Below are 6,867 nucleotides of genomic sequence, written 5' to 3' on the forward strand. Positions count from 1 at the left end.
ATTTTGATTATATTTTGATGTTGATTATGGGTAGTTATGTGGTTAATTTATTCCTATAATTTTCAGATTTTAATTTAATCAAAAACCCCCAATTTACAAACCCTAGAATTTGGGAATTAAGTGTTTATGATTAGGGTTTGATCCTAAGTTGTTGTGATTGTTAGATTAATAATTAGAACATGTTTTAATGAGTTTTAAGCCCTCAATTAATGCTAGAATTTAATCATACACACTACTTTTTAATTATTACATTAGTGTTTGATTTCCCATAATAGAAAAAAGGTTCTTGATGATTTAAATATGATTTCCTAGTCTATTTATGATGTTTTATATTGAATATGTATGCTGGAATTTTATTTAAGTCTTGAAAACTAAGTCTTTTTGAAAGGATTTAAAGTACCTACTTAAGGAAAAAGTTTTAAGCCTTTTAAACCATTAAATTGGGTTAATTAGTAAGGTTTAAAGTATGTTATAGTTGTTGGACATTTTTGAGAATAGTGGATTATTATAGTTATGTATTTTTATTTATAGGAAGCTTTGAGCTAGGTGATTTCTAGCGAGTGTGGTCGAGTTTAGACACTATTTAAGGTATGTATGCAGATATAAATATTTGTGTATGCGTAGTATTATGCTAGGATTATAAAGTATGTTTCAAGTGATGAAATAGTAGCAAGTTTGGTTGATTGTATGTTTGGAATTGATGTTGGTCGATCATGACTTATTATGCAAGCATGTGAACATGTTATTTGAGGCATGATACAAGTTGAATATGTATGAATCATGGAAGTATGTTTTATTTTCAATTATCAAGAAAGCATGAATTTAATAAGCAAGACTTATGTATGGTTAAAAGAGATAATGTTAGAATTATTGAGCATGTTTCATGATTTTATTTCTCACCCAAATATTATTGGAGTTGAGTAAAAAAGTTAGTTTATTTATTTACTCACTCATATAAGTTGAGATTGAGTGAAGAAAGTTTATTAGTGCATCTTATGCACCAAGGTAGTAATAGTGCAATTTTGTGTACAAAACTAGGCAAGGAACCTTAATTAAAATAAATATAAAGTTCTCACTAATTAATTCAAGAATGAAATGGAAGTATGTGTTAATTGGTGTTATGTTTGTTCTTGATTGATTGGTTGGAGTCGTCACAACTTATATTGATAAATCACGTAAAGTGTAAGAGAATACGCACCAAAACTCTTGGAACGTATACACCTTGAGTATGAACACATGGGGGGAGTTATGTGACTTTATATTTGATCATAGCTTCTATAGGAGTACATGACGCTATACTTTCTTTTATTATTAATGCGCTGAAATTCCGTCACAAGGTGACATAGTAGGTGCCAATTGGGGTAGCTCCCTAATTGGAAGCTCAATATTAAATGGGCTATTTTTATGGAAACCTGTTCGATGCGTAATCCAAAACTATTATTTAATAATTAATATTGTTAGTTGTGAGTCAAGGGTATGTTGACTTGTGAATTGTATGGCGAGCATGTTTTATTTATTGATGCTAGGATATTCATGTTAGTGTGGTGCATATGTACTCAACTTCTGCTGATTCGTACTTTTGTGTTGGTGTTTGGCTTTCCTTTGGATTGACCCTACTATGACCCATTTATATGGTGAGTAGAGGGGTTGAAATAAAGACAAAGTGACAGGTACTTGAAGCATGAAGGGAATGAGTGCAGAGAGTTATTTGTTATGCTTTCTTTGTTTAATATTTTGAATTGTTGATTTATTATTTGTGGATTAACGTTGTTATGCTTTATTTTAAGTTGGTTTTGAAAGGGCCATGTTTGTATTAGTTCCAACATGTGAACGTTTTATTTTACTTATGTTTTAAGGTTGTTTTTTTAAAAGTTGGTTTTTAGTTTTAGATTTACGCTCTGTGACTTTTAAATAGCCTTAGCCGTTATCACGGTGGCAGTAATATTTGGTTATTTCCTAAAAACAGTTTTATTTAGAGTAAAAAAAAGTATTTTAAAAGGAGGAAATTTCCAGGATATTACACAGTGGTATCTTGGAGCTTTGGTTTGATTTTAATTACCACTAAAGCCAAAAAAAAAAATTTAGGTACCTATGTTTTAAAGCTTGGCTAAGTGCATATTTAAATAGTTTTAAAAAAATTTATAAGAGGTCTGAATTTAATTATTTTTAGGACCGAAAACTTTTTTTTTATTTAATTAGGTCCGAATTTTCGTAAGGGCCGAATTTTTTTTAATTTGAGGGGTCCGAATTTTTTTTTTTATTTCAGGCAACTAATTTTCAAAAATAAAGTTCATTTTTTAAAATTATGTATGCAAGTATGCGAATGAATTAAGGTATGTAATTATGTGTTAATTACTTTTGGAAACATGTGGTGAGGTTGGGTAGAAAAGAAAGGGCATATAGGCTAGAATTGTATGTCTTCCTATGTGCATATTTTATTTATGCAAGGTGTTCAAGTATGTTGTATGATGATATATATTTAAGTGAAAGCATGTCTATGTGAATTAATACCAAATTGTATGATTGAACACCAAAGTTAAACTTTTGCAAGGAATTGTATACTTGAGTTGAAAAAGAATTTTCTCTATTGAGTCATGACCCGAAAATACCTTGCAAGATGTTTGAATTACCTAGTAGATTCACTAACATGGGCAAGTTAGCAAAGAAATACTATGAGCATGCTTGGGAATATTTGCTGGATACGTTTTTACTGTTCTTATAGATCTGATGTGTTTGGAGAACGTCATCTTGACCAATTTGACTATGTCTCTGCCATGATTGTTCATTACTTACTTAACTATCCTCCCTATGAAGCTATTAAGAGTAGCTTTCGTGATTTTCATTTGCCTAATGATGTTGCTAATTATATCAAATAAAAAGACTCTAATGGTCAGTGGGGAGCAGATTGGAGATACTTATACCATTATATTACTCACAAAGAATTTGTTTATCTCAACCCTCAATATGCTGCTTATCCTCCACCTTACCATAAATTTGGTACTCATCAAGTTCCCCAACAAAATGCTTCACAAGCTCCAAAACAAAATGCACCTTATTATTCTTTAGAAAACTATGATTCTATCTCTAAGTCAGAACTTGAGAAAACTTATGAGAGTCAAGAGGAGCCAATGGAGCAAGATACTGAGTTAGGAGACACCTCATGCATAGTAGTTCCTAATCCAAATCCTCCAAGCCTTCCAGTAATCATTAATGTAGAATCTGACGAGTCTAACGAAGACCCTGATGAAGAATTGGATCTTGAGGAAGATGATGATGATGGCAATGATGGTGATGATGGGAGTGATCCTGAGTATAATCCAAAGAAGTACAAGGAGATAAAAGACAAGATTTACAATGTCAACATTTGAAGATCATAGACTAATTTTTCCTTAGTGTTTTAAGCATTTATTTCATTCTTTATTTATAGTTGCAGTTTAATAAAGTATTGTGTATGAGTAATAAGTAGAAAAGCTACATTTGGGATATTCCAAACATTTCTTTTCATTATTGCAATAAAATACCATTTATTCTTTTCGTGTTCATTTCAATCTTCAACCAAGCCTATCAAGTGTCATTTCTTAGTTTGTATTTCTGTTAATGGTACCAAGGGAAATGACTCAAAAAAATGTTTTTGTGATGTGCTTTCTTAAGTGAAATGGTTGCATGACAACCAATACAATGTGTTGAATTATTAGTAGGAGAAATGAGTAGGTGCTTCTACTATAATTCAAAATGACTACTTGTGTGCTTGTTTAAAGTAGTTTGATTGTTGTCTAGTTATAAGAGAGTTGTGACCAACCTAGCTAATAGTAGTCATTTCTTTATTCAGGAGGACTAGGATGGCAGGGAGAAACAACAATAACAATGATATGAATGAAGTAGTAAGGCAGCTAGCTATTGTAGCTCAAAAGTTAGCTGAAAGGAATAACAATAACAATCCTGACCCTGCTGCGGAGTTGTTTAAGAAGATAGCCCAAAGCAAACCTCCTACATACCAGGGAGAACCTAACCATCTATCCATGAAAACTGACTGAGAAAGTTCGATAAGTTGTTTGTGGCAGTAACATGTCCTAATGAGTCCAAAGTGAGTAGTGCAACTTACTACTTAAGGGTGAAGCAGATTTGCGGTGGCAGCAGAATAAGCAAACTGTGAGAGCATCACCTAACTTTGGATGGAATGTGTTCAAGGTACAAGTGGGGATAAGTTCTACCCAATGTTCTTGCAAAAGCAGAAAGCTGATGAAATTCTGGAACTTAAGATGGGGAGTATGTCGGTGACAGACTATTACACTAAGTTCATCGAGCTGTCTAGGTTTCCTAAAGATATTGTGGCTACTGATAGGCAGAATGCTAGAAGGTTTGAAAGGGGATTGCCTCTTTCTCTCCAAGGCAAGTTGTCAAGGCAAGTGTTTGATAGCTTGGATGAGTTGTAGGTAGGGCAGCGCATTTGCATGCGTTGGAGTTGAAGGAAAAGGATGAAAAAGAAGAGTTAGAAGCTATGGAGAAAAGAAAGGAGCCTATGACCAGTTTTGGACCATCTGGGAACCAGAATAACTTTAAGCAGAAAAAGTTTAATCACCGCCAAGGTAATAACTTCCAGAACAATAGGAACAACCAAGGTGGGCACATCTTTCCTAGGGGAAATAAGAACCAACTTGGAGAACGTAACCAAAGGATATACTATTGCAAGAGATGTTCTAACAATCACCCAGGAAGAGACTGTGAGGGTAACTTAGTCACTTGTAACCTGTGAAACAAGTAAGGACACAAGGCATGCGAGTGTTTCTCTAAGAATAAAAGGGGTCAAGGAAACAATCAGTTTAAGGGTAATGGACGGAATTGGAACCAGCAGAAAGGAGGTCAGGGTAGCAATGAGAATCAAATGAACAAGGGGGCGTAGATTTAGAATGGAAATAAGAGTACCAATGGCGGGAACACATAAGTCAAGGGTGGAACAACAGGGAAGCATAATGTGAAGTATTCGCGTGAGGTTGACGCAGCAAAAGATGTCATTACCGGTATATTTTCTATAAACTCAGTTCTTATTAAATTTTATATAATTCTGGTGCAATATATTCTTTCATTTCTAAGGCTATACTTCCAAAACTGTTGCATTGTCCAAAAACTTTAGATGACATAGATATTCCTATAGAACTTCCAACTAGGGGTATAGTTCATTTTACTAGGATCTATAAGAATGTTTCTATAAATATTAAGGGGAAGGAATTTATGTCCAACCTGATCGAATTTGAACTAGGAGACCTTGATATAATTCTGGGGATGGATTGGTTATGTCGCTATAATGCTGAGATTCGATGTTAGTCCCAGAAAATGCACTTGAAAACGGCTCAGGGAGAGCTCGTAATCCATTGGAAGCGTGGAAAATCCAGGTACACTAAGATCATTTCTGTGATGAAGTTGGCAAAGTATATGAAGAAAGGGAATCCAATCTATTTCTGTAGTGTGAGAAACTTGGAGTATGAGGAACCATCTAAACCTGAGGATATTAAAGTAGTGAAGGAATTTTTAGATGTGTTTCCAGAAGAGATTCCGAGTATTCCACCAAATAGAACCATAGATTTCACTATAGACTTATTACTTGGAACAACACCTATCTCTAAGGCACCATATAGGATGGCACCTGCAGAGATGAGTGAGCTAAAGGAACAATTACAGGATTTGTTGAAGAAGGGGTACATAAGACCAATTGCATCACCATGGGGAGCTCCTGTATTGTGTGTTAAAAAGAAAGATGGTAGCATGAGGCTATGCATTGATTATAGAGAAATAAACAAGGTAACCACAAAGAACTAATACCCTTTGCCTAGGATAGATGACTTGTTAGACCAGTTGAAAGGTGCAACAGAATTTTCTAAGATTGATTTGAGGTGTGGATATCATCAACTACTAATTGCAGAAGAGGACATTATAAAAAGGGCACTTAGGACAAGGTATGGACACTATGAGTTTACAATAATGCCTTTTGGGTTAACAAATGCACCTGCAATCTTTATGGACTTGATGAATAGAGTTTTTCAACCTTTCCTAAACCAATTCGTTGTAGTGTTTATTGTTGATATTTTGGTTTGAAAGGAATGGTGTCCTTCCAACAAGTGTATTCTTCCGATAGTGGGTTCAGAATTATTACGGAGCTAATTCTTCAGTAAGGTCAAGTGATCGGAATGCCTAGGTGGAGGCCGCTTCCGATCAGTAATATCAATGTACAGTTGATGTTACAGCTTAATCTTAACTGAACCCTTCGGGTCGAACCCAATCGAATCACCGATCCGAGACGACGAATTAATCCGAAAGGATTTAATGAGTCGACAGAGTTTTACGAATACAGACGTCGGATATCGAGCCTAGGGCGTCGAGACCGAGCGTCACAAAATCACAAAGCGACAAGTATGAACATAGCCCTAGCAACACACTGGCCTAGCCATGTGGATGCTAGGCTAGTTCGAGCTAAAATGCACCTAGCATGGCTAGGCGTAGCCTAGCCGCACCATCGCAGCCTAGGCGTGCCATGGCAGCCCATCGCAAGCTATAGGCGCACCATCGCAACCTAGGTGCACCATCGCAGCCTAGGCGTGCCATGGCAGCCTATCGCAAAGCACCACAAGCACCAGGCAGCCCATCGCAACTAGCAGCGTGCTAGCATGGATGCCTGGGTGCGCATAGCAGCCTATCGCAAAGCACCACAAGCACCAGGCAGCCCATCGCAACTAGCAGCGTGCTAGCATGGGTGTCTGGGTGCACATGGCAGGGCCACACACGCACCAAGCACAGCCATCGCAGTGCTGGGCACTGGCGCATGTGCATGTGCGTGTGTGTGTGCCTCGCACCAATCATAGCAGTGCTAGGCAC

This window comes from Chenopodium quinoa, unplaced genomic scaffold (genome assembly GCF_001683475.1).
Source record: "Chenopodium quinoa cultivar QQ74 unplaced genomic scaffold, ASM168347v1, whole genome shotgun sequence".
NCBI classification, from domain to species: Eukaryota; Viridiplantae; Streptophyta; class Magnoliopsida; order Caryophyllales; family Amaranthaceae; genus Chenopodium; species Chenopodium quinoa.